This window comes from Frankliniella occidentalis, unplaced genomic scaffold, assembly GCF_000697945.3.
Source record: "Frankliniella occidentalis isolate FOCC.00 unplaced genomic scaffold, Focc_3.1 Scaffold182, whole genome shotgun sequence".
NCBI lineage: Eukaryota > Metazoa > Arthropoda > Insecta > Thysanoptera > Thripidae > Frankliniella > Frankliniella occidentalis.
Window position 1 is genome coordinate 174,542 of NW_026267308.1, and position 10,147 is coordinate 184,688.

Here is a 10,147-nt window from a genome sequence, read left to right on the forward strand (position 1 = left end):
ATATTGTGCTACTAGATGATTTAATTTCACACCTGTTGACAAACTTTGCGCATGTCAGTATAATCAGATCAGACTGTTGACTTGCGCATGATTTTTGTGTAATATGCTTCTTTTTGTTATGAGCTCCATGAAATTTGCTTTTAGAGGAAAGCTGACTTGGCTCCTTCTTCCATAATCACAAATGAAGTCAAGTTGACTTTGCTCTTTTTGCGATTTCTCCTCCAAAAAGTCAAGTTGACTTAGCCCCTTTTGTCAATTTTCCAATGACTTAACTCTACATTCTCATCATGTTAAAAGAGTCAAGTCAACATGTCTTGATATTTAATTTCAATAATGGTAAAAAAAGTCAAGTCCTATATCTCAGTGAAGGAGAGTGATGTTGAAAAACTTCTAAATGCCAGTGACATCATTGATAGAAGTGTCAATCTATCTGCATTATAAATGTGTTAAAAAGTTATGTGCAAATAGTTTTTCGCGTTTCCTGAAAACCTTGGTTTTTGGACTTAGCCCCTTCTTCCGCTTCACAGCAGAACTCAAATGTTGAACACTTTTCCACAATGTGAGCGTCAGTAGGTAAGTGTTCCCGAAAGAAAAAACAGTTAAAAAATTACAAGAAGTGTTCAGATACCGAGTTAAACACTTGCAAGCGGCTAAACTTAGGGTAGAGTGAAAATCTAGGACCGAAAAAGGACACTCAAAATTAACAACTTCAAGATATCCTGCAGTTCAGGAGACTTCATTTCCATCAATTGGCTCGCTCTCGTCCGTTTCTGAAATTATGTAATGAGGGTTCAGGGGGGGGGGGGGTCATGAAAAGTGTCCATCAAAGACCGAACTATGACTCCTTGGTGAAGTAGAACGGGTTGATAAGGTACCTTCAGCTAGTCTTAGGATATTTTGAAGTAATTTATTCAAGGTCCACTTTTTTGATCACAGATTTTCACTCTTCCGTATTACACCTCATAGCCATACAATTGAACAACCGATGATCAACTCCCGATAGCGCACTACGGAAGAAGAACAAACCCACTAGAATTTTTAGAAGCATTGCCAACCTTTTTTATTTTCATTTAGAAGGCAATATGCAATTTAGCTTTCTTATCCCTGATCAGTCGAGCGGACGCAACGGACTAGTTGAGGACAACTGGAAGAAATGTCCACTGGTATGTCCATGAGTTGTCTGCGTCCCCAGTCCGTGGATTGAAACGTCCGTGGACCTGTCCGCAGCTGTCCGCGGTCCTGTCCTTTGTACTGTCCGCTGTCGTCCGAAATTCTACCGTGCCTCTGTCCGCAAATAAATGTCCGAGAACCGCAATTAAGTCCACGAGGTTTGTCCTTGTTGCAGTCCCGAGCTGTCGATGATGGATAAAGTAAATTCCGATGAAATAATCTGTTTCGTTTTAAAAAGAAACAATTAAGTAACCGTGATGACACCAGTTGTGCGGACCGATCAGTACGCATTTGGTGACGGACAGATGTATGGACAGCCGTAACCGTGGTAGCTGCGGACACTTTCCACGTACGTTTCAAACGACGTACTGCAGCTGTGAGTGCAGACTGAACCACGGACGTGTTATGGACCGGTACCTGGACAGACTGATGGACACAATAGGCACACAATAGGACAGTTAGGGACTAAACAAGGACAGCCACGGACAATTGCGGGCCATATCACGGACATATCCGTCGGCTCATAACGAAAGGGAGTTCACTTCGCAGTTTCGCAGTTAACGCGTATTGTCAACTTTTATTTCTGTGTTCCCCCTTTCACACCAATAGGGATGGTTGGCAGGATTGCCGAAGGCATTTCGTCCTGTCTAAGAGAACCTATAGATGCGCTGTAAAATTTCAAGTCTCTAGCACAGATACTTCTAGTGCAACAGACAAACGGTTAGGGACACACAACAAGTACTGTTAAAAATGCCTTGGGATTTCCCGAAGGTTCACTCTCAACCACTACTAGAATTCCCAGAGGAGTCCGTTCTTAGATTTTATGCCAGAAAACAGCCGTTGAAGGTAGAGGGTTAAAAGTCACAGGTGTGTTTTGAAGCTAAACTCGACACGTGAAACCTACGGAGTCCTCTGGGAAATCCCAAGGGAACATGGCAATATTTTTCACGAATGTTCCTCCGTAAGATCCCTGAACTTTTTCTAACAGTGAGTCGTTTGCATCAGGTGCATCAGATAACTTGTTCAAAGAACGGTGGGCTAAAGGACACGGAAAGGATTTGGATGTCGTTGGTTGATCCGAGACAGACGGGAACATTTTAGAACACCACGCAGAAACACTCAAGAACTAATCTGTTCAGAATTTATAGCAGGAAGAGTTACCTGCTTTTTACACAGTTACTTGATGCCTGCCACAACTTGTCTGTTCTGTTCTACTATTAAAATATTCAGGTAAAATTTAAAATCATTTTAAGTCCCACGATTGCCTAAGCAAAGCCTTCAATACAGAGTTCTACGCACAGACTGGGTACGTCAAACAGAACACGGTCGACTAACGCATCCTCACAACACCGTCGTGAAGGACGCTGCTGGGCATGCGTGGCGTGCGTGGCATGCCGCGCCTACCCCTTGCGAATTCGTGCATGATGCACGAGCGGTGTCATGCGTACATTCTGCACGGGCGGTGGTGGCTCGCGCCGGTCGCACGCAAGCGAAGCGTGGGAGGGTCTTCGAGCTCCTCAATGGGCATTCAGTCGGCGGGCGACAGACCAGCAACAAACCAAATGACAAGACTGGCAATTCTGTGCTAATTTACTGACTCATCTGTGGGCCCATATGATCGGATCGGGTCAAATTACTTAAGGGGGCAGAACTGTGAATTGAAGGGTTTAGGAAAATGGTCTCTACATAAAAAATAATTAGGAATTAATGTGTATTAAGAGCATAGATGCACGCTAAATTGCCGTTAGCTTAGTCGCGCGCACTCTCCAGGAACATGCGTATCTTCACCTCCAAGTGGACGATGCAGTCCTTTTCGGTGTGCACGATTGATCTGTAACGGATTGGTCTGCAACTTTCAACAAAAATGCTACTAACTTTAAGAGGGTGCCGCTAGTGGTTGACCTGGGTGTTTTTCAAATTTCGAGATGGAAGTACTCGAAAAAAATCATATAGCTGAAATGCGAAAAATGTGTAAATTAGTTTGCTCCATTGTGATTTTTTTTTTGAGTACTCCCATTTCGAAATTTACAAAACCCCTAAGTCAACCACTAGCGGCATCTTTTAGGAGTAACTAGCAATTTTTCGACCGTCCCAGACCTATCACTTTCAGACCTGTACTGATTTATTTATTAGCTCATAAATTTTTTTATGCAGCAGGATTACTGACTTATTTGTTTCTTCTTCTTTATATCGTTGTAAAGTAGCTCACTAATAAAAAAAAAATTGCCAGAAATCAAAAAAGAAATTATTTCGTATTACTGATGAGTTGTTAGTAGCTGATAATGGGTTTTACGCAGCAAGAATACTGACAAAACGGGAAAAAAATCAGTAAAAGAATGAGAGTGATCCTTCGAGCTACAATCGTGCACACCGAGAGGGACTGAATCGTTCCAGTTGAAGGCGAAGATCGCCATGTTCCTTGGAGAGTGTGCTTACTGGCGCCAATGGCAAGATTAGCATCCATCTATGCTCTTTGCTCTTAATATACCTTTAATTCTTAATCGTCGCGGCATGTAGTTTTTATGTAGTGACGATTCTTGCAAACTGTTACATCTCTCAGGTCTGCCCCCTTAACCGCAATGATGTTAAAATCGTGACTCGTGCTAGTCACAAACTAATGAGTTTCAACAGAAGTTAGACATTTTGTCATTACTGTAGAAACAAGTTTGTGTGCCAATCAAACATCGAGGCATCCATAAATGCCTGTGCCGGTGTTGGCATTCCATAAAGTACGTGTCAGACGTGGCATAAACGGAACTGTTCACGGAAAACATGATTCGTTGCACTATAAAAAATTAGAGTCTAATACGGAACGCTGTACGGCGTAACTGTAGATGCCGCTCATAGTCACTGCACCTAGGGTACAGAGCGTGGAGTACAGTGCCGCTGTAGCACCGGAAAGCCAAGGTTTTACACGTCACGGTGTACGAATACGGCTCCTCTGTTGACAGTTTTTTCCGCCACTGCGCCCAAAACTTGCCCCCTTCCTTAAATTGTTCGTAAAAATTGTCCCATTAAAGTTTACAGTGAGACCTTGCCGAAAAGATGCTCAAGCGCACTCTATCAGCTCGGCAGTGCATTTGTGGACGGTAGAGGGTGCTTTAGCATCACTGATGACGAATTTTGCGCGGTAGCTGCATTTCTATGGCACGCTGATCTTATCTTCAATCAGAATGTGAGTAAGAAACCTTACTGATCGTCAAGAATTTTTGGTTGAAGATTGGGAGCTCATTTCGAAATATCATTCTACACCCCACCAAAAAGTAAAACAAAAAAATTATCAAAAAGAGTCAGAAAAAGTCAAAAAGTAAAAATATCCAAAAATCACAATGAAATCACAAAACTCACTAAAAAAAAAAAATATCACAATAATTATCTTAAGTAAGTGTGAATCTGACAAGGGAACCCCGTCGAGTGTAAATTCCCGATTTTCATTCTGCTTTGGGAAATTGTTGCTCTAAATGTGGCCTAGAAGGGCACATCAAAAAAATTTCGTCAAATTTATATTTAGGGGTTATTTTGGGCATTCGTTCCAAAAGCTGCCATTAAGGGGGCAGACCTGAGAAAATCATAAAAAAATTCATTTTTTTTTAAATGCCTGAATAAATTCTTTGATCCTTTCTCTTTCTATTGCCGCTAAGCGAATGTTGAAATTCGAAAAATTGCGCTCAGGAGAGCCCAAAGAGTGCTCAGGGTGGCCGGGTGGCTGGACCGCTAAGGCTTGCCTGGCCGCTCAGGACAGGATACACGACGAGGAAGGAGTCCTCAAGAGCCCCGGAATCTTTTAGGACCAGTTCAGTAAGTTGCCCTGGCTTTTGAATCGTCGCTATACATAGGTACTGTAAACTTAAAACTCATTTTTCTCGGAATGTCTTTTGGCAAACGGTGTGCAGCCTCCAGGCCGTAGTTTTGGAGCTATCGACTTAATATTTGGCCCAAATGTTGTCCATATATGTGCCCACGATCTGACAAGGCCGATTTTTTATAACTCAATTGCAAGGTACCCAAAACAGGGAAAAAGTACCCAAATTTGAACCCATTTTTTCGTACTCACTTTTTGGGAAACTTTTTCAAGTATTTGGAAATGGAATTTCAGAAAACCCTCCTGTCAGATCCTAGATACATGTTTTAAGAGAATCTAGTAATTTTTTTCACTAGCTGTTGCAAACCCAACGGTTCAGGCACAATCGTGCACACCGCAAAGACCTACATCCTACATCGGCTCCAGTTCAAGGCCATGCTGGCCATGTTTGTGGAGGGGTCGGCACCGCTCAGTGGCCAAATTGTGGGGCCTTCTTTACTTTATATATACTACTGTACTAATGTACTAATGTACTAATGTACTAATGTACTAATGTACTAAACCTCTCAGTCGCCCCGTTTTTTTTTTAAATAAATTTTTCCCCAAACCCTTGTATTTCACAGGTCTGCCCCCTTAAAACTATTGTTTATAATTTTCAAAAACATTTTCTAAGGGGTCACTCGTCAAATTGCCACTCCACGGGTGAGCGTTTTGTCCATTTTTCTCCATAAAGTTAAACGGACGAAATGTTCGTTCGTTCGATCGAAAGATACATTTTGCGACCTGGGGATTTCGATTTTTTTTAAACTAACTTTTTGAGCTACAATGCTCATCATTTTATCATACGAAACGACCCTGAAATTTTCAGATCACTATTTCAATTCCTTCCCTAGTAGCACAGAACTGTCGTACGACCGTCGGACAACAGTGGAAAAAAGATACGAACTATCGGTGCGATATACGAAATGAGAAAAATGATTCTATCGTTATACTATCTTTTTTCCTCGAAACGAAAATCGTTATCGGCCAGCTATCGTAATAGAAGCGAAAAACCACTGTTGTGGATTCGATCAGAAATCGATGAAAATACAACAGAATGGTAGATGGTTCAATTTTGAAAGACCAGCGACAATCGTCTGACTATATTGGATTTTCGTTATCGTCACAATAATTGGACGATAGATAAAAATCACACTATGTGCGACAGTCTTGTGTTACTAGGGTTCTCGAGTTTTCGTTCGGAGAGACAAAGAAACAAACACACACACACACACACACACACACACACACACACACAATGAAGCTTTTTCGGTCAGTCAAGTAATGGTCTTCGCTAATCGATGAGTCAAAAATTGAGTACCCCAGGTCACCGTGTGACGCCAACTCAATGTTTTAATGTCGTGTAACGCCTTGCGGTGATTTCCACCCCCTCCACGCACCCCCGGCCTCATAACAGCAACAACCCCTAACCCCTCGTTTCTGGTTGCGGCCCCAAAACGCGTTTTTATGCGTCATTTTTAGCCCGCTATACTGCTTTGTAAAAGCTATACAAACGGTCCTACGCCATCGCCCGAGGGGTGCCTAGCTCCATACAAATGTGCACACCGTATTACCAAATCGTAAACTTACCAATGATTACCAAAGATTACCAAAGATTACCTATGTATGGTAGGCGAGAGGGGAAACCAATAGATTCCGGCAATTTCTCCTGCCATTTCGGCTATTTCCCGCCTATTTCAGATTATTTCAGGCTTTCGCGCTATTTCGGAGTATTTCAGGGGTATTTCCCGTCTATTTCGCTCTATTTCGGACTTTTTCGGGGGAAGGTGTACGAACTATTTCGCAAGTGATTTCCCCCTCGATGCTAGGTATGGTCCGCCTGCATTCACTGTTAAAAAATCTGTGGAAAAACCACAGACAACCACAGAAAAATTCCCAACAGAGGTGTACAGATTGCTTCTGTTACAGAAATTTTCAGTTATTTTGTGAACACAGAAGTCTGTGCTTCAAAATAACAGAAAAAAACAGAACAGAATCGTGCAGATTGCTTCCGTCATATAAATAGTCTGTCATTCAAGGGGTGCGGACCCATCTATAACAGATATTGTGTCTCAGTGGTAAGGCGTCCGAAGACGCCGCTAGATGGCATTCTACATTAGCTCTCGCCGATCACTTCCGTCCTGGTCACCATGTAGTGTCCCACCCTGATACGTTGCAAGTGGGAAATAGATTCCTGCGCTGCAGTCCTGTGCTAAAGCGCCAATGAAATTGAATTTTTGGCTCACTTGGGGTACCAAAGTATCCTGCTACGCAGACGACGATCCTTCGAATTCAACAAAACTGTGTCTAGAAAAGAATGGCTAAGTCACAGAAAATATCTGTGATAATTCTGTGGCAGATGTACGGAGTAGCACAGACGTTCTGTAACAGAAGCTCCGTGGTTTTCTGTACCTTTGATTCCGTACCGTCTCTGTGGTTTCAGCACAGATTTGGACGGACGTTCTGGGCAAAAAATTGACCATAGTTTTTCTGTGTTTTTCCCCTGTTTTTTTTAACAGTGTTCCTAATCGAAAAGGTTACGTTTTTTTCCGAGAAAGATGCATTTTTATGCAACTCTTTGGTAGTTCTTGATTCTGTATCATGCAAGTTACAAATTCACATTCTATAATTAGCCAAATCATGATTTTGTCCATGGGAGGGATGCAGAGTTTCCATATTAAACATGCGCGTTGGCATTTAGGCAAGATGTGCACAAAACTTCATGTCTAAATTAACAAATTTGACTTTTTAAAGGACCCTCACGAGTGTGGGGATTACTAGGAATTACCAGTGATTACGAAGTCTGTGTAGACCTGATTACCACAGTTGGCCACCCCTCGCCATCGCTCCTGTGACTGTTCGTTCCCCAAGAAGGGCGTAATAGAGGTCGGAAATTTTTAGTGTATCATTGGTGTCACTCCTGGACAAGGCAACGGTTGGTGAAAATCCTGTTAACCACCCCTAACAGAGGAAGGTTTTCCGGTGATACAGTCAGTTTTAATGACGCTTTGAAGTGTTGTTGTTTCCACCCCTAGATAAGGTTTTGTATTGGTTTCGGCTGACCGTAGTGTGATTGAAGATCGTTTTACGCGAATTTTAATGAATATTCGCGAAGTTTGTACCTGGCAAAAATTTATTGGCAATCCTGTATGAAAAACTGTAGTTTTTTCTAACAGTGGTGTGTGCCGACAGACACATTTTTCCATGGGATGCTGCAGAAGTTGATCTTTAGAACTTTAGATATCTGCTCATCGGGTTTATTTCAGACAGCACTCCTGGTAATACGGACATGCGGGGCCAAGAGCATAGGGTGGCTGGCGGCTGCGAACCGCGGTTGATAGAATCCGTCCAGTGAGTAGTTGTCATGAGATCAACTTCTGCAGCATCCTAAGAAAAATTGTTTGTGCTACGTATGGCACATGGCACATGGCACACACACTTCTGTAAATGCCACGTCTAGCACACACACTTTTCTGAGTGTTCAGACTGGCACACTGTTAAAAATATTTCATTACATTTTCATTACATGTTGTGAAGCTACCTTCATTAGATTTTCGTAATGATATTTAAAAACCTTTTCATTAAATATTGTGAAACTTCATTAAAATGTAATAAAATTTAACGATACGTAATGAAAAAGTTATTAAATATCATTACGAAAATCTAATGAAAATAGCTTCACAACATGTAATGAAAATGTAATGAAATATTTTTAACAGTGTGCACACATACTTTTATGAATGTTACATTAACTCGCACTAAAATGTGTTGAATGGTACACGACTCGTGTTTATGGAGTACTTAAGTTTGATGAAAGCGACTTTCAAAGATGCACTCGCAGATCACTATAGATCAAAAACTGACGTTTAAAGTGCATAGCACACAAGGGTTGTCAGATAGTTTGTGGTTCCAGCAGAGTGCGACGGTGCACTGCTTGGCACCACCGCACGAACACAAGAATTGAATGGCACCACCTGCCGCACTACTTGGTCATCAGGACAACTACGTGTCTTCCAACCAAACATTTGGCCAACTCCTTTTAATAGTTAATGCTCTTCAGAAATATTTCTTTCACTTCAATACGCTCTTATTACCAAGGCCAGCCTAATCTAGCGAACACACCCTTGAAAGCGCACTATGCGGGTTCTTTGTTAGCACGGCCATCTACTTTACAAACGCTATCTAGCCGGCTCATACACACTAAAATCCTATTCACAACTTATTGATTTCTATGTGCGTGTTGTGCTGAGGCATTTTTTAGCGCGCCGGTATGAACAAATTAATTCATACTGGCGTATTTAAAAATGCGTAAGCGTAGCACGCACACATAAATCAGCAGCCTGTGAATAACAAAGGTCATAGGCAAAGGATATGAGCGTGTTTGTCTTTCTCTCTATGTTGCCCTGGGACATGATGAGAGACTAATTAACATTTTCTGAGTATCTCCAGGGCCATTCGCAGATAGAAAGCCGTCAACTTCAAATCTTGGAAACTGCCATTCGATACCTTAGACTGAAAGGCACGCTGTTCAGCCGTCCGTCCCAAGACTAACGCAGCTTAGCCGAGCGTTTCGAAAGACATACAAATAACCCCACGGGCGGCTGAACTGCGTGCCTTTCGGAACGTACGGATCCCGGGTGAAAGGCTGTACTTCCAACTGCAATAGCGCACTTTACACGGATCACATCTACAAATGCATTTAAAATGTGTACAAAATCAGATCAAATTGTAGCAGGGCTACATATCTTAACATTAATTGAAAATATTGTAAGAATGTATAAAATATGAACTGCGTGCCTTTCAGTCTTACAGGTCGATTGGGTGCAACGGAGTAGAGGAGTAGAGATGGGTTCATTGATAAATGTGAAGAACTACACATACTAACAATAAGCGAGTTACTGCCTCTGAAGAAGCTCCTAACAAAGCAAATAACAAGGTAATCATTTTATTTCCACTATTAGCCAGTTTCTTCAGTGCATTTCACGAAAATCATTGTATGTCACTTGCAGGGCCGAGACAATGTAGAAAGTGCAGAAAGCAGCGAGTGTGATTTTACTTTGAAGAAATCAACTGATAGCAATAACTTATTAGAGTCTCCTCCCAATTCCGAAGATAGGCGACCCAATGACAAAAGGG

General features: G+C 42.0%; 2 long non-coding RNA genes across 3 annotated transcripts in view; one reads left to right on the forward strand and one right to left on the reverse strand.

Annotated features, from left to right (window-relative positions):
- Window positions 1-2,535, reverse strand: part of LOC127750389 (uncharacterized) — a 62,203-nt gene extending 59,668 nt beyond the window's left edge. The window contains exon 1 of the long non-coding RNA XR_008011664.1: window positions 2,332-2,535. This is a non-coding gene — a long non-coding RNA (uncharacterized LOC127750389). The remainder of the gene's footprint in view (window positions 1-2,331) is intronic.
- A 1,642-nt stretch (window positions 2,536-4,177) lies between these two features.
- LOC127750385 (uncharacterized) lies at window positions 4,178-10,147 on the forward strand. 2 transcript variants are annotated; one of them, XR_008011663.1, is made up of 3 exons: window positions 4,178-4,345; window positions 9,816-9,947; window positions 10,021-10,147. It is a non-coding gene; the product is annotated as an uncharacterized LOC127750385 (long non-coding RNA). The 2 variants fall into 2 exon arrangements; XR_008011662.1 differs by lacking the exon at window positions 4,178-4,345 and adding an exon at window positions 4,635-4,968.